Here is a 25,715-nt window from a genome sequence, read left to right on the forward strand (position 1 = left end):
CAGAAATCGTTCTTATAGTGGGGGAAATGTGCCATGTGGTTATAGTTCTACTGTTTAGCATGGAAGATACCATTCAAAGTAAGCAATTTAGATTTGGGCAGAATGTCCTAAAAAACAAAACAAAACAAAACAACAAACAAACAACCAAAATTCGTTTTTGTCCCTGGGCAGAAAAGGGTATCACATGTGTTCTCCTTCTGCAGAAATAGGTTTTAAATCAGTTCCATGCAACCTCCCACATTCCTTTAACATAATTTATTGAGCACCTTCCATTTGCCGGACCTCCTTTGAGATTGTGGAGACACAGTGGTAAACAATTACAGGCAAGTCCCCTGGTGGAGTTTAGAATCGCCTTCGCCTAGAGTGATTTGGGTAGGGGTTTGGTTCCTGTAGAACCAAGACATCCTCAGCAGTGATTTCAGCACTGAGGCCACCAATGAGGTGTCATTTGCCCTTCATTTCCCCTGCCGTGATTTTGTGAGATGTCATTTTTGGTGGCCCTCTCCCCAGGGGACATCAACACTGCCTTCTGCTCGGTGGACTGTCATAACCGATGGCTCTGCAAGTAGTCAGCAACATAGAATTTCTCTATGAATTGGCAATCCGCAGGCCACATCTGGCTGACAGACATGTTTTGACTGGTTTGCACATTGTTTTCAAAAATACCTTAATTTTGGAGATTTTACAAATGAACCGGACTTCCAGTTTTTCTTCTTGAAAAAGAAAAAAAATCAAAATATCTAGTAGTCCAAGGTTAACAGCCTCATATGGCAATAAAATTACTGAAAGTTACAAGCCCCCTCCCCCTTCAGAGGAGGCAGACATTTTTGCAGTTCCATACAGTTTGGTCAGTGATCCAGCTTCCCTGGCCTACTTTACCTCCCTGGCCACTGGAGGCCTGTTCCTGGAGGATTTTACCTTCACATTAACCAAGACTGACAGAGCCGCATCCTGGGCCTTATGATATTGCACCCCGCCCAGTTTCGTATTTACCTAACTATCCTTTGCATGATGCAAAGAGTTTATAAAAAGTGGCTCAGTCGTTAAGTGGCTGCCTTTGCCTCAGGTCATGATCCCAGAGTCGTGGGATCGAGTCCCACATCGGGCTCCCTGCTCAGCGGGAAGCCTGCTTCTCCCTCTCCCACGCCCACTGCTTGTGTTCCTGCTCTCGCTGTCTCTGTCTCTGTCAAATAAATAAATAAAATCTTAAAAAAAAAAAAGTGGTCATAGGACACCCACTGACTATTAACTGTGATACGGTACACGGTGTCACACCCTTTATAATGAGCCCTGTGGTAGTCATCGGTACCCATATGAGATATTGCTTGTTCTTGCCCCTTTCAGGCAATGATGGGATGTACAACGTGGCCCCCTTTGGGTTAGGTAGGGCCATCTGGCTCTTCTGGCTAGTGACATATAAGAGGAAATGATATATATCATTTCCAGATCATGGCATTATCTATTGGTTCAAGACCCTCCAGCATGCTCTCTCCTCTTGTTGTGGTAACCAGCGACATCTGAGATGGTGTTTGCTGACAACCTCATTCTCCAAAAATGAAGCATGGAGCAGAGCTCCCAACCAAACTCTAACAGAAGACATGCAGCTGGAATGAGAAATAGATCTTTGTTGATACAAGTAACTGAGGTTTGGGGATTTTTTTTTATTGCTGTAGCAGCTCCTAACCTATATTGAATGATACAGACCATAAAAGGGATTTTTCTTGGAGAACTGGGAAAATTCTTCATCTTCTCAGATGCTGGTTTTCTTTCATCTTATGGACCCTAAAAATCTTCTTTAGCTTCTCAGAGTCTCAGGCCCATCTCCTGTGGAAGTGTAGGACCGTGTGACCTTGTGACCTTATGACCTTGTGACCTTGGTGGGTATTCTAACTTTTCCCCTAAATTTAATCTTATTTTTTCTACTTCTTATGTTATGGTAAGGAAGCTATTTTTTTTTTAAAGAAAGAGCAAGACATAAAAATAAAATAATTGTTTCTAAATAGTTTACTTTCTGTTTTTTTTTTTAAGATTTTATTCATTTATGAGACAGAGCGAGAGAGCACAAGCAGGGGGCAGGAGCAGAAGAAGAAGGAGAAGCAGACTCCCTGCTGAGCAGGGAACCCAAGACAGGGCTCAATCCCAGGACCCTGAGATCATGACCCGAGTTGAAGGCAGATGCTTAACTGACTAAGCCACCCAGGTGCCCGCAAATAGTTTACTTTCAAATACATCAATATGTCTCCCTTAAAAAAAAATTAGTTTGTACTGAGGTAAAAACTAAAAGCTGCACACATTTTACAGGGTCTGTGCCTGAGTGTGGTGTTTAATTCTAGGATTTTCTAAGACTTCTTCATAAGAGTAGACCATGAGAGGGGCACCATGAGAGGGGCTCCCTCTGCCTCTGCCCCTCCCTTCTGCTTGTGCTCTCTCTCTGACTCTGTCAAATAAATGAATAAAATCTTTAAAAAAAAAAAAGAGTGGACTATGAGAGAGGTTAAAGGATTTTAGGACTTTAAAATTTTTACATCAAAAATATTGCTTTAAAAAATGTCTTCGCTTTCTGTGGCTTATAATAATAAACTACTATGGATTACAAGTTTTAAAGTTGCCAGTGGTAGATTGAAAATATTTATAAGGAAATATGTGGTTTGGGTTTTTTTAACTCATTTTTATTTTTGTAGGAAAATTTGCTGGTACTTATGATTATTTGTCACCCGTTGCTAGGAAGAGAGACAAAAGAGCAAAGGCATTCTTGCTTAAGCAAATACCTTGAGACAGATACAATCTCTCTTGAGTTGCTCTCTGTTACTTTTGTATTTCTTTGTAACAAATTACCATCAAATTAGCAGCTTAAAACATTCATCTGTTAACTCACAATTCTCAGAAGTACAAGCAGACTTACCCAGGTTCCCAAAGAGTGTTGCAAAGCCCACATGAGGTGTGGGTAACTGGGCTCTTCTCTAAAGGCCCTGTGGAGGAATTTGTTCCTAGTCTCATTCAGGTTGTTGGCTGAATTCAGTCCTTTGCAGTTTTGTAGGTCTGAGGTTCTTATTTCCTTTGCTTGCTGTGTGGTGGGGTGTTTTCCTAGAGACCACCTTTATTCCTTCTCACAGAGCTCCTCCATCTTCAGATCCATCAGTGAAGCATCGTTTTTGTCATGCTTCACATCTTTCTGACTTCTCCTTCTGCTACCAGACAGAGAAGATATTATGCTTTTAAAGGACCCATGATTATCCATCCAGGTAAGTTCTCTATCTTAAGGTTAATTAATTAGTGCTCTTAATTATATCTGCAAAATCCATTTTACCATATAACATAATCATGCAACTCAACGCCATGTAATATCATCGGGGTAGTGTTACCAAGTGGCAAGGTCATGAGGCCATCTAGAATTCTGCCTACCACACCCTTGACCATTGTACCATGTCTCCTCTAGAGTATTCAGGAACTCCTTTTCACATGTTTATTTCCTACTATCTCTCATCTTTTCTGAACAATCCAAGGCTAGCTGCTCTCCATATTCTGTTTCGAGCAAGCAAGTCTTTAGTGCAAGTACATATTCGTTATGCATGTCTGGGTCACTTGTCTGGAGTATAAGTTGGAAGATGGTGTTGGTAAATACTTAGGTGAGGGTAGTAGGCAGAGAGTGGTGAACTCTGGAGCCAGACTTTTTTACTAACTGTAGGACTTTGTATAATTCCCTTTACCTCTTAGTGCCTCAGTAGCCTCACCTCCAACATGTAGACTGTAAAAGCAACCACATCATAGGATTGTTAGAGGATTGAATATGTTGAACAAAGCCTGGCACAGGGTTGCCACCACATGAGTTAATGTTCTCATTAGAAGAATTGCGAGCTGCTGTAACACATAAATCCCCAAATCTTAGTGGCTTCATGCAACCAAAGCTCATTTCTCACTTAAGTTATGGTTCAGTGGGGGTGTTTCTGGTTGGGCAGGCTTTCATGTGGTCAGTCAAGAGCCGAGACTCCTTATGTCCCAGGGATCTGTCTTTCTCTAAATCACTGGGTCTCAAAGCTACAATCCAAGGACCCTGCAGTCCCTGAGACCATTTCAGACTATTTCCACAAGGTCCCCTCTTTGCCAGCTGTTTATCTGGGAAGGTCTGGATTTTTTTGTATGTTCTCCAACCAAAACAACATAACAAATGGAATATAGACGCACATGTGAGACTCCAGCTATCTTCTATTAAGTTAGACACTAAAGAGAGTTGCAAAAATGCCACTTTTGTCACTAGATTTCTTTTGGAGGGGGCCAATATGGTTAATTTTCATAAAAACATTGTTCATACCAACATTTAAGGCATTTAGTATTTATAACGTTTATGTTTCTATTTTTTTAATGATTTAAGATTCTAAGAGTTTCTTGGTAAGTCATAATAGATGTAACCCATAGAAATGAAAGATTTTGGGGTCCAAAATAAATGTTAAGAATGTAAAGGAGTTCTGAGACTAAATACTGAGATCTAGTGATGGAGATCATAGGAGAATCTTCCGTTCAGCCGGCACAAATGGCTTAGAGGATCCTGCTGGGAGGTGTCTACAGGCCGGTCCTGGAAGTAGCACGTTATCTCTGCTCATATTTCATTAGCTGGAACTCAGGCACATGGCCACACCAAACTAAAGGGAGGCTGGGGAATGTAGCTGGATGTTACTCAAGAGAGGGTGGAAATGGGTTTGGTCACCACCTCAACAGTCTTTACCGTATTTGATTGTTATCAAGGGCTTATTGAATCTTGCTCTGTGTAATGTATCATAAGCATCTTGTTTAGTGTTTTCCAAGAACAAAATATTTGGCTAACCATACTGAGACGACTTCAAAAACATTCAGAATTGTAACATGAACCTATTTTTTGCCTTAGCAGTGTAGAAGTTGGCAGAGATTTATCTGTAATAGCAATGCATGCACTTAGCCAGAGAAGTGAAAAGAAGAGATATCAGTCTTTTCAGAACCAAACCCAATCAGGTGATTAAACAATAACAGTGAAATGTTCTATAAACACTTCTGATCTCTTTGGAAAGGAACAGTGAGGGATAGCTGGAGCTAGACTGAGAGGTTCTTTTGGCTTGGTTTTGTTTTGTTTTTAGTTTGCTTTGGTTTTTGCTTTGATATCTTACACCACTCACACAAAATCTACTTTGTAAGTTGAGAAATTGATGACCTTTGACAACCTACATCATGGATCAGCCATCTCACACTTTTTGGAGCAAAGCAGGGGTTACACACATGCACACACTTATCTCAGAGTTCAGTTGCCTGGAGTGTGTGTTTGAGTTCCGTAGCGCTACATCTTTAAGAGCAAGACTTGGGTGGGTCCTAGTATAGGTTTAGACAACATTGTAAGGTGGAAATTTGATTTTGAAATTTGTTGTGACTAGATGAAATTTAGATGTTTATATCTCATATAAATTAAAAATTCACGTGTAACATTAGAGTATGCTTTTGTGATACATGTGAACTTTATCATATAGAGGCTCTTATGTAATTAGCATGTTGCCTAATGATTTGTAGATGCATCTTTGCTTTCATATGTTGTCTGTGCTATAATTTATTGGAGGTATAAAACCTTGGTAAGGAATGTAACCATGCTGTTCCTAGGAGAAAGTAAATCCACTTTAGGATTCTCCCCTTTATGAAACTACTTCCGTTGTGTTTAGAAAGAAGCAAGCATTGCATCAGACATATATTTTAATATTTTCTTAGTGTTTGAAGACAGCAATTCTTTATTAGTAACAGAGTCCAGCTAACAGATTTAAACCTAAGACATTTATTGTTTCCTCAGCAGAAAGGCCAGCGTAGGTGGTTTTAGGATGGGTTGGGACCAATGGTTTCATCTTGGACCCAGGATCTTTTTATTCCCCGTCTGCCAACCTCAGCACAGGGCTGTCCTCAATTTGATCAGCAAGTGCATGACAAGATCACTGTCCTGTCACAGGCATCATCACATGACAATGTCCAAAGCAGAGGGCGGGGAGGTGATAGCAAAAAGAAGCTCCTACTTTCTTCCTTTCGCAGGAGAAAACCTCTCTCCAGCACTTCTTTCCATCCCATCTCACTGACCAGTTCGGGGCCCAGGCCCTCCCGTAGACCGTCATTGACAAAAGGAAACAAGATTCCGAAACTGGCTTGGACCAGTCTTGATCAGTTCCCTGGGTCTGAATACATTGCTGGCCAAACCAAATCAGGGTCGTGTTGGCAAGTGAGAAGTGGGGAAAGCCCCTGTCAGGCAGAAAATCAAGAGGATCTGCCCCAGAGGGGAGGCAGCATAAGTGCCTGTGTGCGGAACCAGCCCAGCTCACAAAAAATGATCCAAGTGTAGCTGCCCAGCTAGCATCTTTATAGAGTTGAGAACATTTTTCTGCCGCTCCTGGGATCATAGCTGCCATGCCCCCTGATGCTTCTAGCCACTTGCAGCTGATAAAAAGCCCTACCATCACTTTCAATCTCCAAGCACAGTCTTCTTTTAATAACTAGAATTCCGAATCCTGAATAATAGTAGAGAATCCTAATTTGATAGAGAGGTAAGTCTCTCGCCCCCCAGGCCATGGCTGGCAGAGAAGATGTCGGCTGCCAGGCAAAGGGTTGTGATCAGCTTCCCTCCTTCTACACTGTTGTTCCCAGATCACTACCCATAGGGTAAGGATGTGGAGAAGTGGGAGAGCTCTTACTTGATAGTACTATCATAAGAATTATTCGCACCCATGGAACCTGGTAGGCACATTTATGGGTTCTTAGGAGGTTGCCCCACTGGAAACCCCCACCCCCGACTGCAGCTATTACAACATGAGTAATGCCCAGGTGACCATGTAACTCATCTTCCAAACCAGACAATTAAAGAGTGAGTGTAAACAGGGTGGGGACAGAGGAGTATTCATAGTTTTACCAGGCCAACAGTCAAGAACTAGGACCGTGAACTCTGGGGCAATACCAGGAAATGGTCAAAGGTCCACCTTAGCCATGCACAGGTGTCTCCAGGGGCCACTCCCCCTCAGCCTCTGCTTTTCCAGCTGTCCCTTTCACCAACGACTCTCTAAGTTCCCTTAAACTTTCAGATGATCCTGATGGCCTGAATTTGAAAAACTCCTAGATAACCCTCTACTGTGTGACCCACCTCTGGTTCACAGGTATCTGTGATTATCTCTGGTTGCCCTAAGTTAGATAGAAATGCTGTTTCTTCCCAGACACCTTCCTCTGATCTCACCCTGAGGGCCCACAGCCTCAGGGTCTCACCTTGAGATGGCTCAGGTCACATCAACACAGGTCAAATACCCTCCATTCCTGCGGGATTCAGGGGTGGGACTCACACCTGCATTAGCCAAAGTATCTCCTCATGAATTCTTTCCTACTCTTCAACAATCTATCTTCTTATCCTGCTGGTATGCATGTGGAGTGGAAGAGTTGTGAGCTGGTTTTTCACTGGTTCCTTTGACTCTCTGCCTCCAGGTCGTGTGCCCTACTTGGAAATTCCGTATTTATTCCTAAGGAGAAATGTCCAGTGATAACATCTGCACCCAGAAACATGAATTACATGTTTTGCTACAATACTCTGATATCCCAAAGGCTATTGGAGTTCTGGAGGGCTGCAAGTTCCGTCAGCAAACAGCCCCAGACTAGTAAGTGTTTGCTGTTCCCCTCCTGTTGTCGGCTATGAGCTAACCACCACTGCCCTCTCCCCATAAATTCATTGTCTAGTCTACTGACCAGAGCAACCCAGAAAGAAACAAAGCTTTTCAGGTTAGCCAACTAAAAGACTATAACTCAGAAATCTACATTTTACTCACCCTCTCAGTCAGAAGTACGGCAGAGCTGTCGTCTCCTGTTTTTCTTTTGTGTTCTGGGTCCATGAAATTGTTTGAACTTTCACCACCACAGAACTGAGGCATAATTACAACATGATGCCTTACCCAATATGCAGATAGGTCAGCAAGAATTTTGCTAAGATCCTTGTGTATGCAAATGTAATTAATAAATTCATTCTGCTCTTTAATTGGGAAGGTCTACCAGAAGAAATTGGCAGGGGGCGGGGGCTGTTTGTGTGAATGTGGGTCTGAGAGTGTGGGTATGTGTATGTACTGGAAGGAACCAACACTATTAGTAAATATGGAAATATGATAGATTTATCTGTACCTGTCAATCAACCAGACCAATATTTAACTAATATTTTTAAATTGGAGAACAGAAGACAAAAAATATGAAATCATTTTATAATAGTCCTGGGAATATTTTGGATTAGCTTTGCATCACGGGTAATCCTCATTTATCTCTTGTTGTTTTGTTCATCGTTAGGGTATTTTCAGCTGCTATCCCTGGCCTTTTGGAATATAATTATGTTTTTCTCACGAGCTATAATTTGGCTGCTGCAACCAGAAGAAAAAGGCTTGTGTGGAATCAGAGCTGACAAGTGGGAGGCTGTATCTCCGACAGTACTCCGTTGGCTGACAGCTCTGTAACTCCTAGTATATAAAAAGACATTCCAGAAAGTGGTTACCAAAAAGAATTGCCGCTCTTGCACTGATATATTTTTTCCATCAGAAAAACAACTCTTACTGGCAGATGTGTTTTATTTAGTACCATTTCTTCTATTTAGTGTTTAAGTCAGCAAATATTTGTTATGCACCTCTAGTGCTGAATGCATGGTGCTGCATCCCGTAGAGGTGGATTATTATTTTTTTTTAAGTATATGTGGATTGGCAAAAAGTGATGTGTACATAAATAAAACTCAGGCTACAGTTGACTTATGCCCTATGGTTCATAATAAAGTCTGGAAATCCAAGAAGGACCTTAGGAGTATCAAGGAAAGTCTTGCAAGTGAAATGAGATTAGGAATATGGGTAGAATTGGGAAAGATGGGGCTGAGGGCATTGGCAGGAACCAAAGTCATGGATGGGAAGCACCAGGTTGTTTTTCTTGTGTTGACCATAAATGATCTTTTATACTAAGGTGACTACTCCATGTATACCCAGACTTTTTAGAGTGAAATGAGACATAGTTTACAGGAGTCAACCAGAATTGTCCTGGACAAACCTAGATGTAGTGTCTCCTGATTTAGAAGGAACCTTACAGTTCTCTGTTAACCCCAACAACTAAGAGAGATAAACTGAGTAACCCGTCTTTTGTGTGCAGCAAGCATGAATTCAACATGGAGAATGTTTTTTCTTACCTGTCTTTTCTTTTTCAAATCTGACACTTTTTTTTCTGGTAAAGTGAGAAGTGTACTAAGGTAGATTAAGTGGTTAGAGTTTTATGCCACATCAGAAAAGTCCATGTAGTTTAACTTTACTTTTTAAATCTACATCCTCGGAGTGCCTGGGTGGCTCAGTCAATTAGGTGTCCTGCTCTTGATTTTGACGCAGGTCATGATCTTGGGATCATGAAATCGGGCCCCACCTCTGGCTCCACCTTCAGCAGGGAGTCTGCTTCCCTCCCTCTCAGAAACTTATTTTCTCAATTCTGAAGGTTAGAAGTCCAAACCAAGGTTTCTGCAGGGTTATGCTCTCTCTGAAGGACCTAGGGGAGGATCTTTTCTTGCCCCTTACCAGCTTCTGGTGGTTTGCAGCAATCAATCCTTAACTAACCTTCCTTGGCTTGTGAACACATCACTCCAATCTCTGCTTCCATCCTCACATACTTTTCTTCTGGTATGTTGCTCTGTTCAACTTTTCCTCTTCTGGTAAGGACACCAGTCATTACTTTAGAACCTGGCCTAATCTAGCATGCCCTCATTTTAACTTGGTGATATCTGCAAAGACCCTATTTCCAAATAAAGTCACAATCACAAATAGAGGGGTGAACATATCTTTTGCAGGGGACACAATTCAACTACAACAGGCCTAAAGACATAGTCCTTGCCCTCAGGAAACTTGCCATTTACAATACTTGGAAAAGATATAAGCAAGCTATAATGAGAGAGAACAATAGAAACCAGTAAGTTGGTTTCTGTTGGTCCATCTGTCTAATCAATATTTTTTAAGGACCACATGAGAGGAACCAAAAGTGAATGGTCTAGGATAAGAGAGCAATTTCCAATCCGTGGTCCAAGGACCAACAACATCAGCATTGCCTGTAAACATGTTAGAAATGCAAATCTGCTCACCCCTCCACCCCCACAACCTACTAAATCAATCCAGCAATCAGTATCTTCCGTCCTCCAGGTGACTCTACTGCAGGCGAAGGTTAGGAACCACTGGTCTAGGACTTCAGAGAATTCACCTTCCTCAAAGCTGGATGGATAAGACTTCATGTAACACCTAAGGAAGCCATTAAGCTGAGAGAGAATTCATGCACACTTCTCTAAATCCTACTGGAAGAGTCTACCACATATTTTCATGTTTTGGATCATGGTGAGGGGTAAACGTTGGATTGTTTCATTCTAGGCTAGAGTTCATCAGTCCAGCATATTAACTAAGATGTGGAATAAAGTGATCCTCTCTCACTAGGTCCTGCTTGCCCTAAAAATGAAGCATCTGTATTGGAAGAGCAGCATGTGTGCCAAGCAGTGGAGTGAGGCTTGAGTTGGAAACCACAGAATACTAGAGCAGTGTGCCTCAAGCCTTCATATTCCTCCCAGTCCTGGGAATCTCGTGAAAGGACAGATTCTGATTTGGTGGGCCTGCTCTGAGTGCAAAATTCTATATCTCTATCCAGCTCCCAATAATGCTGAAGCTACTGGGTCCAGGAATGCCCCTGACCTTACTGTGTCTTTGAACAGGAAGTCTAAGCTGCATGTGAAGGACCCCACTATTCATTCACACTTCTTAAAATGGGTAAATTGGCTTTTATATGCCTGGACTTATATTTTTATATTATGTTCAACTATTGAATTTTATATATTATATATGAACATTAATGAAAAACAAGCTTTCAATTTTTAAAGACTCAGTAAGCATTTGTGGAGGTAGAGTTTGACTTCAGAGTCTCCTTGCAGCCAGTGCCCATCCCCCAGTTGGCTCTCAGAAGGGCAGGCTGACCCGAGGATAAGTAGAAGGAACCTGCTTTCTAACTCTGGATGGCATTTGGTCTTATGTGCTCAGAAGGGTTGTGTGTGGTACACATCATGTAAGATACACCCAGAAGACATATTCAAGTTCCCCAGAGAGAAACTACAAAGAATAGTTGTTTGTTTGTTTGTTTTAAGATTTTATTTATTTGAGAGAGAGAACATCAGAGAGAGCATAAGCAGGGGGAGCGGCGGAGGGAGAGGGAGAGGCAGACTCCCTGCTGAGCAGGGAGCCCGATGTGGGGCTGGATCCCAGTACCCCGAGATCATGACCCAAGCCGAAAGCAGATGCTTAACCGGCTGAGCCACCCAGGCGCCCCCAGAGAATAGTTGTTAATCAACTGTATCTATACAATCCATCAAGCTTCTAAGGCTTATGATTCTCTCTTCAATGGGTAGATGGAGGGTATTTGAATAAGCTACTTTATTTCAAGTGGATGCAAACTGCAATAGGTTCCTAAGTATTGGGCTCTCAATACACGCTCAGAGTAAATTGCCAGGGTTTCAGACGCTTATGTCCCAATCCCAACTTTTTTTTTTAATCTGAAAAGTACTTCTAATCTAAACTTTGATTTCAGATAGTTGTTTTTTATTAAAGTTAATAATAATAAGGCTTACTTTTTGATCCGGTTGTTATGTAGTATTTGCTCACTGAATAATAAGTAGGAAATACAGATAAACAAAAGAGATGATAAATATTTTTTATAATCTACCACAGGGGAATACTATTGCTTTCCAATGTTTACATAAATAGAAATAATGTATTTGCTCTGTCCTTTAAAAATTAATTTACATTCAAAAATAAATTGTATTTGTTTCTTGCAAAAGAATTTTAATAGTACATTTTCACTGTATACAAACTGGAAAATATAAAATTTAAAAACATTTGCTGGGCATCCATAACCTGACCTTACACAGACATCTATTATTTTCATTCACCCAGCACTTATACCATTTAAAACCATAATAGACCACAGTGGCTTCTTCCTGCTAAGGAGCTTAGCATAATTTCTCTCCTGGGTAGATAAACCTTTGTTTAGGAAAATACCCTGACAGGTCATTTATGAAAGGGAAATCTCTCAAGGAATGGTCAGAAAAGGAAAAAGGCAAAGTAGAAAGGTATCTTAAAATTTTTTTGGATATATAATATAATTGTTTTGGATCATTATACATAGAGAAAGAGAGCTTGAGTGCCTGGGTTGTTGGGGGGTCGGGGCAGAGCAAGAGGTAGAGACTCATGGGGGTGTCAAGGCCAAGGAGAATGACTTGGGACCTTCAAAGAACACAGATGTCTAATACACAGTTCTGAGCGATTTGCAAGGTGATGCTTTAAAAATGCTGCCTCCGTCCAACTCTTATCCTTCCTAATCTTTGGTAAAATCTGCTATGTATAGTTTTTAGACTAGAATATGTGGGGAATAAAGGAATTGTGGAAGTACTGTAGCATCTCCTGGGAGCATCTAAAAACCCTGATGCCACGTCATACCCCAACCAATTACATCCAAATCTTTGGGTAAGGAACAGAAACAAGAGTAGTTTTTTAAGCTGTCAAGGTGATTTCAGTGTATATGCAAGGGTTAAGACTCACTTTTCTAGACTAACTCTTCGGGCCAAGATAAGAGTAATAAGAATTGGATTTGCCTTCACCCCTAAAACAGCCATAGATGGATGGATAGATAGATTAGATAGATAGATAGATAGATAGATAGATAGATAGATAGATAGATAGACAGATAGATAGATTGATTGATAGATAGATGATAGATAGATATCAATGGTTTTTAAGACACTAGACATCAGACAACAAAAGACAGTGTCTGCAAACAAACAAGGTGAACCCTACAATTGCCCCAGCTTACTGCCTTACGAGAGTTCCCAGGCAATGGTACAAGGAGGAGAGGCTCAGGCAGAACCCAGAGGACTCTCTGAGATGAGGAGGTGGAGCTGAGAGTCCAGGGAGAGCAAGGAGCTGAGTTCACAGAACCAAGTAAGGGCAATGAGAGAGCCGCATGAAGAGAAAGCTGGAGATCTTGGTCTCTGGCGTAGGTCCCCTGGACTACTCAGCAGATATCAGTGCCGCAAATTCAGCAGTATCAGGGCATGTGTGTGAGGAGACTAGCTGAGACCATGGAAAGAACCAGGAGAAAGGATCAAAGGAAACAGTGTGGAGGCTCACACTGGGCCAGGGATAGTGACTCTTTCCACCAGCCAGGATGGAAAGTCTCATAATTCATGGATCATTGAGTTGGGTACTCAGCGTTTCCTACCTCAGGAGTGGGGCATAATTAGCCCTAGACTGAGCCCGGCACCAGATGGACCTAGCAAATCATAAAAGCAAGACATAAAAGGGCCAAACTCTTTCCAAGCAACTTAACTGTGTCCAGGAACAAAGCTGAAGAACATTTATAGGAATACTAAAATATCCAGCACCCAGAAAGTAAAATTCAGAATGCGTGTCCAGTAAAGGATGACAAATACGGGAAGAGGCAGGAAAACATGACCCATAAGGAAGAGACTTATCAATCCAGAACTATCAGAGACATTGAAGTGACCAGATAAGGACATTAAAATGGGCATGACAACTGTATTCAAATTATATTCCATATATTCAAAAAGTTAAGTAGAGAAATGGGACATATAAAATAGATCCAAATCAAACTTTTAGAGATGAACACTGCAGTGCTTGAAAGGAAAAATACACTACCTGGTATTAACAGAAGACTAGAAATTACAGAAGAAAAAATTAGAGAAATTAAAGACAGAAATATAAACTATCCAAAAAGATTTTTTTTTTTTTTAGAAAAGGAATAAAGGCTTTAGGCATGGGACAACTTTAAACAGTCTGATATGCGTGTAATTGGAGTTCTTAAAGAGATAAAAGAGAAAGGGAAGACAGAAAAGAATCTTTAAAGAAATAGTGGCCAGAAATTTTCCAAATTTGATGCAAACTGTAAATCCAGGGATCCAAGAGTATCAACAAACCCCAAGAACCAAAATCTACACCAAGGCACATTATAATCAAATTCCTTAAAACCAGGGCACCTGACTGGCTCAGTCAGTGGAGTGTGAAACTCTTGATCTTGGGGTTGTGGATTCAAGCCCCATGTTGGGTATAGAGATTACTTAATAAAATCTTTTTAAAAAATTTCTCAAAACCAGTGGTAAGAGGGAGGGATTATCAAGGAACACATGGAAACTTTGGGGTGATAGTGTTCATTTTCTTAAAAGTAATGGTAGTTTCCTGGGTGTATAGACTTGATAGGTGGTATCAATGATGAGTGAAAAATTTTTAAATTATACACTTTAAATATGTGCAGTTTATTATATGTCAGTTACACCTAATTAAAGCTGATATATTTTAAATAGCAAACAAGCAAACAATAACTCAACCCTGGCTACACATTAAAGTCACCTGGGGAACTTTGTAAAAATGTGAGGCTCTATCCTCAGAGGTTCTTGTTCAGTTAGTCTAGAATGAGGCCCAAGATATGTATTTCTCAAAGCTTGGCAGACAATTCTTCTTGGCAAGCGTTTTTGAGAAACACTGCAAGCAGGGAATTTCAGAAACTTCCCCATTAACCTGATCCAGGGGTTAATGACTTTTATTCTGAATAAGTAGCTTTATATTTCAGGGATATGGCTATTTGATACACAATGTTAATATCTGAGTTCTGGGTTTCCTGTATCTAGACTTTTTACTTATAAACATCTGAGACCTTATTTTATTAAAGGATGGGATTCTGACAACTTTTTCCTTGTTTTCTAAACTTTCTGGGATTTCTTTTTTTCCTCCAAGAAACATTAACAGCTTCTGATCCTCCCAGAAATTCACAATATCATGCTCAGACTGGGCCCTTTGATTTTAGTGCTAAGAAATGATTCCTTAGAAGCACATTGTTGGTGTTACAGGTCAGACATGATCTACGGCGAGCCCCCTGAGGACTTTTAAACTCTCTTAAGAGGGACACAACAGCTTTACCGTAATTATTTTATTAGTTTGTACCTTCGCATTTATATATCTTACCATGCCACTCCTCTGCTTCAAGCTATCCTTCACCAGCTCCCCCACTCGAAACTTCTAGATGCAATCCCGTCTGCCTTGGGTAGCCTGTAACACTGTACATGATCTAATGCATGCCTGCCTCACTCATTGACCTTCTAATTTCCAGGCACCCTCACGTGCTGGGTCACCCTCTAATTCAGCTCCAAGTCTTCGCAGAACCTGTTCCCTCTGCCTGAAACACTGTGCTGGACTCACTCTCACTGCCTGGGTCTCTCCTTCCCATCCTTCAGGGCTCAAGTGACCCATCATTTGTTTGGGGAAGTCAGGGAGGGTTCTGGGCTCCTGGAGCACGCTACATCTCTCCCGACTTAGCCATTTTTATGACTCTGCAAATTATATATAATTATATATTTTATATGTAACATGTTATATAATTTATAATTATATAATTTACATTGTTTATATATAACATTATATATAAATATAGATTATATAAATATAATTATATTATAATCGCTCACTAACTTCTGTAATTACTAACCTGACTATAAACTTCTTGAGGACAGGAATCAGTCCTAACTTCTGGCACAGGGCCTGGACTGGTGATTCATAAATCAAAAATGCTAAGTTTGATAAAGTACTGGGGAGCACCATTTTTTATAGTACTTTTCTGATTTACAAATCAGTCTGTGCCCTGGAAGTTAACACTGAAATCCAGCCATGGGAGCTTCGTACTACAAGAGACACTTGATAACTTTGCAAAAATATGGGGTTTTTTTTGTTTTTGTTTTTGTTTTTTTTTTGGTAACAAGCTTAGCAGAATAAACCCAGATGGGAAAGATGACATTATAACCCCTTATTTAACACAGGGAGTTCAGGAGAAAACCTGACAACTATAGGAAAAATGGGGTCTCTAAAAAATTAAGTTTTATTAGAATTACAGTAACTCAGTGAGTGTCTGAAAAATCATCTAAGTGTCAGGAACCCTGGTTTGGAAAGGTAATAATGGAAAGCAAATTTGACGTCTTTAAATCAATAGAAATGGTTCAACTTCTTATGGTGGGAATAAGAATCTGTTCTTTGGGCCTAGAGCAGGAATAAGTAAACTTTGTCTTGTAAATAAAGTGTTACTGGAACACAGCCACACCCAGCTGTAGACACTATGATTTCAGTAGAGACGATGGCTATTTTCATCCTACCGTGGCAGAGTTGAATACTCCCGACGGGACAGAGACCATATGGTTTGCAAATCCTAACGCACTCACCACGGGCACTTTGCAGTGGCTGGCCCTTGGCCTAGGAGTAGATGAGACTACTTGCTTTCATTCTGAATCACTTACGGAGCTCTGCAACTGTGTTGAACATAGTACCTGACACGCAGTTCACCCAAATAAACACTGGCTGTGATGGATAAGCCCGGGAGGCCCCGGGAGGCCCTCATGAGCCAACACTGAGTGCAGGGAAAGCTCCAGCTGGGCCACAAAGGGCAGGAGCACAGACGTTCCTGGCATGTGGCACAGTCTGGGCAAAGGCCAAGCAACGAGGAAGGGACTCCAGGTGGGGGGTAACCTGGTGTTCACCCCGCTCTAAAGAAAACCACTCTTGGGACATGCTGGTATCACTTCCTTTTCTCTTCCTCCAGAGAAAATGATCGAGGGCCAAGCTCAATTTGTGGTTAGTCAGTATTCCACTCTGAGTTTCATGAAGTGGCTTCCAGGATCTTTCCCAGGGAATATGGTAGAAGTTTAAGAAATTTAGGGTGTAGGGGTGCCTGGGTGGCACAGTCGGTCGAGTGTCTGACTCTTAGTTTGGGCTCAGGTCATGTTCTCATGGGTTGTGGAATCAAGCCCCACATCAGGCTATGCACTCAGCGGAGAGTCTGCTTGAGATTCTCTCCCTCTCCCTTTCCCTCTGCGCCTCCTCCTGCTCTCTCTCTCAGATAAGTAAATATATCTAAAAAAAAAAAAAAAGAAAGAAAGAAAAAGAAACTTAGGGTGTATGTTTTACTTTCGTTTGACGGATATTTTTAAGGCAAATAGGAAGGTTTGTTTCGTCTATTTGCAGCACTGTCTGTCAGCACCAATCAGTCATGTCTGCCCACCTTGAAACTGTAGGAAGGTGCAGAGTGTGAGTGAGTGGTGAAGGATGTTGTGGCAGGTGAAATAAGGGGGCTCCAAAGACAGCAGGTCTTCATCCCTGCAACCTGTAAATATTATCTTAATTTGGCAGAGCATCTTTGTAAGTGTGATTAAATTAAGGATCTTGAGATGAGATTATCTGGATTATCCAGATGGCCCCTATGTACTGCACAAATGTCTTTCTACGAGAGAGGCTGAAGGGAATGTACAGACAGGCACAGAGGGGACATCTGTGGGAAGATGGAGCACGGGGGGATATGAAGATGTTAGAATGGTGCAGCCCCAAGCTGAGCGATGGCAGCAACCCCCAGAAGCTGGAAAAGGCAAGGGACTGATTCTCTCCTAAAGGCTCCACAGGGAGCATAGCCCCTGATTTCAGCCCAGAGAAACTGCTTTCAGACTCTGGCCTCCAGAACTGTGAGAGAATAAACTGGCATTGCTTTAAGCCACCAAACCTGTAGTCATTTGTTACCGCGGCCACAGAAAGCTAATACAGATGAATTAATCAAACGAACAGTGTGTGCATAATTTATTACTTTGTGTACCACAATAAACTAAAGAGAGAGAGAGAAGCAAGAGGCCCTCCAATTTTCCTTATCCATGCAACTAGAGGCAGATGATTAATCGTACACGCTACTGAACTGGGGTTGGGGTAAGAGCCTGAAGCAGAGAGAATCAACAAAACGATGGTGGAGGCTTGGAAGGAAAAGAAGCCAATGAGGCTTTAGATAACTGGGCAGAGATTTGTGGCTCAACCGTCCCCCTCTCTGCTTTATTTTATAGATTTATATTTATTATATATATTTATAGTTATTTTATATATTTATATATTTTATATAAATTTTATTAATACGTATATAAGTAGATGCATAAATTAATACATTTAATATATAAATATATATTTAACATAAATTTATAATATATAAATATATCATATATTTATATATTATATATGAATATATGACTATATATTATTTATAATTAATATGTACTTATTTATACATATTTACATATATTCACTTACTTGTTTAATGTCTGTCTCTCCCTACATGACAACATAATTTCCATAAAGACAGAGATTTTTGTCTATTATGTTCACTGTGTCCCCAGTTCTGAGAACAATCCTCGGAATATGATAGGTACTCAGTAAATAGTTACTCAATACATAAATGAAATCAAGGCAGATAAGGTTCTGGATTAATTGTGAGCTTGTAATTGTATCAAGACCCCAGAGTAATACGCTGATTAAAGTATGGTGGACATGGGGCTCCTGGGTGGCTCAGTCAATTAAGTATCTGTTTTTGGCTCAGGTCATGATTCCGGGGTGCTAGGATCAAGCCCTGCATCGGGCTCCCTACTCATCGGGGAGTCTGCTTCTCCCTCTACCCCTCCCCACTGCCATTCGTGTATGCTCGTGCTCTCTCTTTAAAGTAAATAAATAAAATCTTAAAAAAAAAAAGTGTGGTAGGCAGAGAGGTATCTGAGATCCATTTGTTACCAGTCCATGGTGAGATCAGTCCAGTAGTACAGAAGCCTCCAGAATTACATATTAGTGCTTTTTTAAAAAATCCACTGATTCACTCTCTCTCTCTCAAATAAATAAATAAAATCATAAAAAGAAAAAAAAAAAAGCAGTCATGGGATTGAGCCCTGCGTCCAGCTCTGAGCTCAGCATGGAGTCTGCTTCAGCTTCTCTCTCTCTCAAGTAAATAAATAAAATCTTTCAAAAAAAAAAATCCACTGATTGGAAAAATAGCAGTTGATAAAGAGCTACTGTTAATTCAAAGCTTTTAAATGGATTTGTGTTTTTATTACCCACAACATATTTACCTCATTTTAAAATGGTCATTTATATGAGGAAGAGCCAAATACTTTGAGGGAGGCTGTATTTAATCTAAATGTAGATAATTCTCTAAGCACATAGAGTAACCATGAACCTCTGGGAGTCCGTAATCTGTAAATTCAAAGTTATAAGCCAACCCAAAGTGGAATACCTACGTGTAAAGGCATTCTGTGATTGACCCCCCAAGGTCTTTTTCTTTTAAATGTCATTTCCTTTTATTTTTTTTTTTAAGATTTTTATTTATTTATTCATGAGAGACAGAGAGAGAGAGAGAGAGAGAGAGAGGCAGAGGGAGAAACAGGCTCCCAAAGAGCAGGGAGCCCGATGCGGGACTCGATCCCAGGACTCTGGGATCATGACCTGAGCTGAAGACAGACGCTTAAGCATCTGAGCCACCCAGGCGCCCTGACGCCCCAGGGTCTTACAACCTAATTAGTATCTGAGATAGGACCACACCCAGGACTCGGGCCTTCTGTATTCCATCTGGATACAATTTCAGTGGCTACTGATGAGATATCTCCATAGATTTCTTAGAGGTCATCCCCTAGAAAACTGGGTGTGTGCTAAAGGAGGAAACCTCACCAGGAGGGCCACGTGTCCAGTGGAGGACAGCAGGGCAGTTAGGTAGGACTTGCGGGCACAGGGCTGGCTTCATGGGCGTGAGACCCTCACTTGGTTTAATATTCTGCTGTCACCTTCTTGAAATTCTTAATCATTTCTTGAAAAAGGAGTACATATTTTCATTTTGCACTGGGCCGACAAATCATAGAGCTGGTCCTGTCTGGGCAAGACAGTGTTATTTCTAGTTTGCTTCTGATCTCATTCTGGAGATACAGCCTTCAATACTGCCCCTCAGGATCTGACAGACCATTAGTTCTGGGATGAGGAGACTTGGTATACACAGGCTGGGACTTGGGTGAGGCAAGGAGGGCAGGCAGGGCACAAAAGTGAAGGAGGGGCTCACTCGCAGGGTTGTGCAGATGCAAGGTCAGCACTTGAGAGTGAGTTCCCCTTAAATTTTGCCCCTCGCTTGCCTCACCTTGGTCCCAATGTGCACTATAACTGCACTATACTATACTCTCCTACTTCCTTTGTCTTTGAAAATGACTATGTGCCGCTGTGGTCACAGAGTTTTCATCAGCTAGATCAGGTGGCACACAGAAACCTTACCCTATGGACTTCTTCTTAGGTTTTTCTGAAAGTGTTCTTTATTTGTTCAGTCTTTGTTGAGGGAGAAAGGTATTTCCTCTTTCTCTGCAAGACCGGCCATGGTTGGCTGGTGCATGCTCTCCTTTGTAGACGTAATTCGATATAAAGCTGAATTGTCAATACTGTGAAACATTTTACAGGAAGAGTGAAAGAGTAGATGGCACTGGTGGTCACATTTACATTCATTGTGCCACCAGAGAGCAAGAGCAGTGAGGTGTGAAGTCAGAAAACCTTGGTTCTCAAACTGAGTCTACTGCATATTTGCTATGTGATCTGGGGCAAGGCTTCATGCCCTCTCAGCCTCAGATCCTCACCTCTAAAATAGGGAGAATCAAGCTATCTCTAGGTTCCATGATGAGTATGAGGGGACGATGAATTGATACATCGGCTCATGGATTACAAATTGTTGACACTATTATTCAATTTGTGGAGGGGTATCGTTTTGCAAGATGGGTCCATCCTGAGTTGCCAACTGTCATCCACCAAGGTTAGGGGTGAATTCCACACATCACACAATATAAGTTAGGCCTTGGAATAGGTTTTACAGGAAAGGAAGAAACTGTGAAAGCCAGGGTCAGGCAGATAAGAGAAGATGGAAGGACCCACTGAGACTCTGCATCTGCTGGCTGGATTTGTGTTCCAGGGGGAGGAACATAGCCCCAACCCCATTTATCTCCCTTTTCATGGGGCAAGTGTGAGAGCAATTTTGTTAGTGGGGAGATAATGAAATTGCCTGGCACCAGGCAGTCTGGTTATCTGGGAACACAAGCTCTCAGCACTGGGGGACTTTGGGACTCAAGAAATGTTACCCTGGAGGGAGGACACCACTTGTCCCATGGGAAGAGGAGCTTGGGCACAGCCTCTCCAGCTGTAAGAGAGAGTTAGGATCCCACCCGCAAAGCTCTTTAACAAGATAAACTAGGGTGAGCACCTAGAGGCATTTTCAAACATCCTGCTTCTATGACAGGAGCACCCGGACAATGGAGAAACAGAGACCATTGTGCTAAACCCAATGTGAAAACCCAACCAGGTCATGTCAGGGTTTATTGGTGGTCAGCTTAGATTTGATAGAGAGATAGGGGTCTATCCACACTAAATCCAAATCCATCCATTAAAGAACTATTATTTTAAGAGGATTCTGTACAATTTTAAAAGACTTGGGCTTTTGGTCTAAAATGCAATCACAGCTCATTCCTTTAAGTTAAACTTATGTTCCCTGCCCACCCAGAATGTTACCCTTGCTCACTGTTTCCATCCTGGCCTGAAATACCACCCTCTATAAGCACTGCAGTAGGTACATAGTCCAATTGTGGTGACAGGGTGGGAGAACCACAGAAGTAGACAAATAATAATAGCACAATATACATTTTGCACAAAATGCCCTGGGAGCTTAGTAGAGAAGAACATTAGAGAGAGGGTTAGGGACACTTCAAAAAGGAGATGACATTTCAACTGTATCATAAAGGGTAAGTAGGATGTTTTCAGACACAGAAAGGGGAGATGGTCATGCTAAGTAGAGGAAATTGGGAGCAAAGATGTCGTCCTTCAGATGAGATAACCGTGAAGTGTTGAGAACAGTGTGTGGCACATAGTAGATGCTCAGTAGGTGATAGTGGTAATAATAGTATGTTCAAGGAGTTTCAAATACTCAGGATGGATAGAATACTGGAAGGGAAGGTCTGGAAATGAAACCGGAGGAGGTAGTTTGAGATCTTTTTTCAAGAAGGACTCTGCACAGTATGCTAAGAGAGATTTTTTTAATTTGCAGAATATTTTAGCAAACTAATTTACCTGCTTTGTCATTCACACAGTCATCACTGTCTCAGTGGGAATGGTCTGCGTTAGGATATATTAACAAATAAGCCCCAAATATCAATGGCTTAAAGCATCAAACATTTATTTCTTACTCATGTTCCATACCCATCATAGTATATGCCCAATAGTGTCCTTTTTCTATGACTGCTGCTTCTGGCTTCTGTCTGAAAGGGATGCTCGTCACTAGTTCCATTTCTTTGGCCAAAGGAAGTCACATGGCTCTGCCAACTTCAAACGGGACAAAGCAGAGCAGTCACTATATGGTGATGAGTACATGACTGTGCCCACTGGCCAAAACTCACAGAACTGTGTACATCAAATGAGTGAATTTTACTGCATGTAAATTATATGTTAACAATTCTGACTTAAAAAAAAAACAACTTCAGTTTATTTTTTAAATAGCCAGCTTAAAAAAAATTATTAAATCATGATCCAAATAGCCACTAAAATATTATTTGATTTCTAAGAAGTAATTTTATGGATCCTTTTGGAAACACCATAACCTGTGTTATGCTGCTAAAGGTCTAACCACCAGGAATGTTTCCCTCCAGAAGAGGAGAAGGAATCCTGATATTTGCCTGTTTGCGTTGTGTTCATACTCCTACCTTGGCTGATTTCAAGCTTCCAACATGATGTCACTGAATCAAGCTAGGAAGAGATGCACACATTTTGAGCCAATTCTAGCACACCACTAAAAACATTAAAGTAGACCATAATTTAATTATAACATTACAAGACATGGTAAAAACAGCAACATAATGGCTGTCATCACGATGTAGGATTGCCTTGTACAAAAATCTCAATATTTGGCTAGTAAGGCAGAATTAGTAGTAACAATAATCATAATAATGCCAATTAGGGACTGCAGTTTTGGAAAATGATCTGGTAGAATCATTTTTTTAAATTTTATTTTATTATGTTATGTTAGTCACCATATAGTACATCATTAGTTTTTGATGTAGTGTTCCATGATTTATTGTTTGCATATAATACCCAGTGCTCCATGCAGTACGTGCCCTCTTTAATACCCATCACTGGGCTAACCCATCCCCCCATCCCCCTCCCCTCTAGAACCCTCAGTTTGTTTCTTGGAGTCCACAGTCTCTCATGGTTCATCTCCCCCTCCAATATCCCCCCTTCATTTTCCCCTTCCTTCTCCTAATGTCCTCCATGCTCTTCCTTATGTTCCACAAATAAGTGAAACCATATGATAATTGACTTTCTCTGCTTGACTTATTTCACTTAGCATAATCTCCTCCAGTCCCATCCATGTTGATGTAAAAGTTAGGTAATCATCCTTTCTGACGGCTAATATTCAATTGTTTATATGGACCACAACCTCTTGAAGGGCATCTTGGCTCTTTCCACAGTTTGGCTATTGCAGACATTGCTGCTATGAACAGTGGGGGTGCATATGGCCCTTCTTTTCACTACATCTGTGTCTTTGGGGTAAATACCTAGAAGTGCAATTGCTGGGTCATAGGGTAGCTCTATTTTTAATTTTTTGAGGAACCTCCACACTGTTTTCCAGAGTGGCTGTACCAACTTGCATTCCCACCAACAGTGTAAGAGGGTTCCCCTTTCTCCACAACCTCTCCAACATTTGTTGTTTCTTGCCTTGTCCATTTTTGCCATTCTAACTGGTGAAAGGTGGTATCTCAATGTGGTTTTGATCTGAATTTCCCTGATGGCTAATGATGATGAACATTTTTTCATGTGTCTGTTAGCCATTTGTATGTCTTCTTTGGAGAAGTATCTGTTGATGTCTTCTGCCCATTTTTTGACTTGATTATTTGTTTTTTGGGTGTTGAGTTTGAGAAGTTCTTTATAGATCTTGGATACCAGCCCTTTATCTGTAGTATCATTTGCAAATATCTTCTCCCATTCTGTGGGTTGCCTCTTAGTTTTGTTGACTGTTTCCTTTGCTGTGCAGAAGCTTTTTATCTTGATGAAGTCCCAAAAGTTCATTTTTGCTTTAGTTTCACCAGCTTTTGGAGATGTACCTTGAAAGAAGTTGCTGTGGCCGATGTCATAGAGGTTATTGCCTATGTTCTCCTCTAGGTTTTTGATGGATTCCTGTCTCACATTGAGGCCTTTCATCCATTTTGAGTTTATCTTTGTGCATGGTGTTAAAGAATGGTCGAGTTTCATTCTTCGGCATGTGGCTGTCCAATTTTCCCAGCACCATTTATTGAAGAGGCTGTCTTTTTTCCATTGCATATTTTTTCCTGCTTTGTCGAAGATTATTTGACCGCAGAGTTAAGAATCCATATCTGGGCTCTCTATTCTGTTCCATTGGTCTATATGTCTGTTTTTGTGCCAGTACCATGATGTCTTGGTGATCACTGCTTTGTAATATAGCTTGAAATCGGGCAACGTGATGCCCCCAGCTTTGTTTTTCTTTTTCAACATTTCCTTGGCGACTCGGGGTCTTTTCTGATTCCATACAAATTTTAAGATTGTTTGTTCCAGCACTTTGAAAATGTCATTGGAATTTTGATCAGGATGGTGTTGAAGGTATAGATTGCTCTGGGTAGCACAGACATTTTAATAATGTTTATTCTTCCGATCCATGGGAAAAGATGAGAGCCTTTCCCTTAAGATCAGGAACACGATGAGGATGCCCACTCTTGCCACTGTGGTTCAACATAGTACTAGAATTACTAGCAACAGCAATCAGACAACAAAAATAAAAGGTATTCAAATTGGCAAAGAAGAATTCAAACTCTCTCTCTTCGCAGATGACATCCAAAAGACTCCACCCCCAAATTACTAGAACTCATACAGCAATTCAGTAATGTGGCAGGATACAAAATCAATGCACAGAAATCAGTTGCTTTCTCATACACTAACAATGCAACTGTAGAAAGAGAAAATGATTCCACTTACAATAGCACCAAAAACCATAAGATACCTCGCAATGAACCTAACCAAAGAGGTAAAGGACCTATACTCTAGGAATTACAGAACACTCATGAAAGAAATTGAAGAAGACACAAAAAGATGGGAAAAATCTGGTAGAATCATAAATTTAAAGCTAGATGGGGCCTTGGAAATCATCTAGTCACTTAACATTTGAGGACATGCAGAAAGGTAAGACTTGCCCACAGTCACCCCGCTGGCTGGTGGCAAAACCAGAATGAAAACACAGATTCCTGACTTCCTTTTTAATAACTTTGTGTGGCTTTTCCCATCACTGCAGGAACTGTGGGGTTCCAGTTTTCGAATGGGGACCATTGTTCCTAATACACTGTCTGATACCCATCTTATAACTATTATTTTTAAAAGCTCAAACATTCAGCTAAACCATGCCTGCCTGTGGTGAACAAGTGGCAGGAACCAGGGGGTGGGTGTCAAGTATTATTCAATAGCTGTTGGATCCAAGCAATGCGTTTCACCCCAGAGAGAATAGAGGCTAACCTGACACCTGTGTGTGGGCTGTGGTTCACTCCCGGCCCACATGGGAGCCAGGTTTCATGGCTTCCCCTGCCTGCATGCTGCCCCAGCCTTTCTCTGCCCACCCCACCCCCCGATTTCACCCTGCATTAAGAAGAGCAAGGGCAGCCATGTGCCTCAAAGCATGACCACTGACCATTTTCCCATCTCAACTAAACTTTGGGGGTAGCTGAGAAGACTCTTCAGAAGAATGAATCCATTCTGCAGATCTCCGGATAGAATCAAAACCCATCACAA

General features: G+C 41.2%; 1 protein-coding gene and 1 long non-coding RNA gene across 3 annotated transcripts in view; one reads left to right on the top strand and one right to left on the bottom strand.

The window, feature by feature from the left end:
- CHN2 (chimerin 2) overlaps positions 1–25,715 on the top strand; it is a 288,691-nt gene that overhangs the window by 206,853 nt on the left and 56,123 nt on the right. The window lies entirely within an intron of this gene.
- On the bottom strand, positions 1,761–7,876 carry LOC113911422. The gene is made up of 3 exons (XR_004819461.1): positions 7,800–7,876; positions 2,903–3,185; positions 1,761–1,824 (listed from the first exon to the last, which is right to left on the bottom strand). It is a non-coding gene; the product is annotated as an uncharacterized LOC113911422 (long non-coding RNA).

The sequence above is a fragment of the Zalophus californianus genome, chromosome 12 (assembly GCF_009762305.2).
Source record: "Zalophus californianus isolate mZalCal1 chromosome 12, mZalCal1.pri.v2, whole genome shotgun sequence".
Taxonomy (NCBI): Eukaryota; Metazoa; Chordata; class Mammalia; order Carnivora; family Otariidae; genus Zalophus; species Zalophus californianus.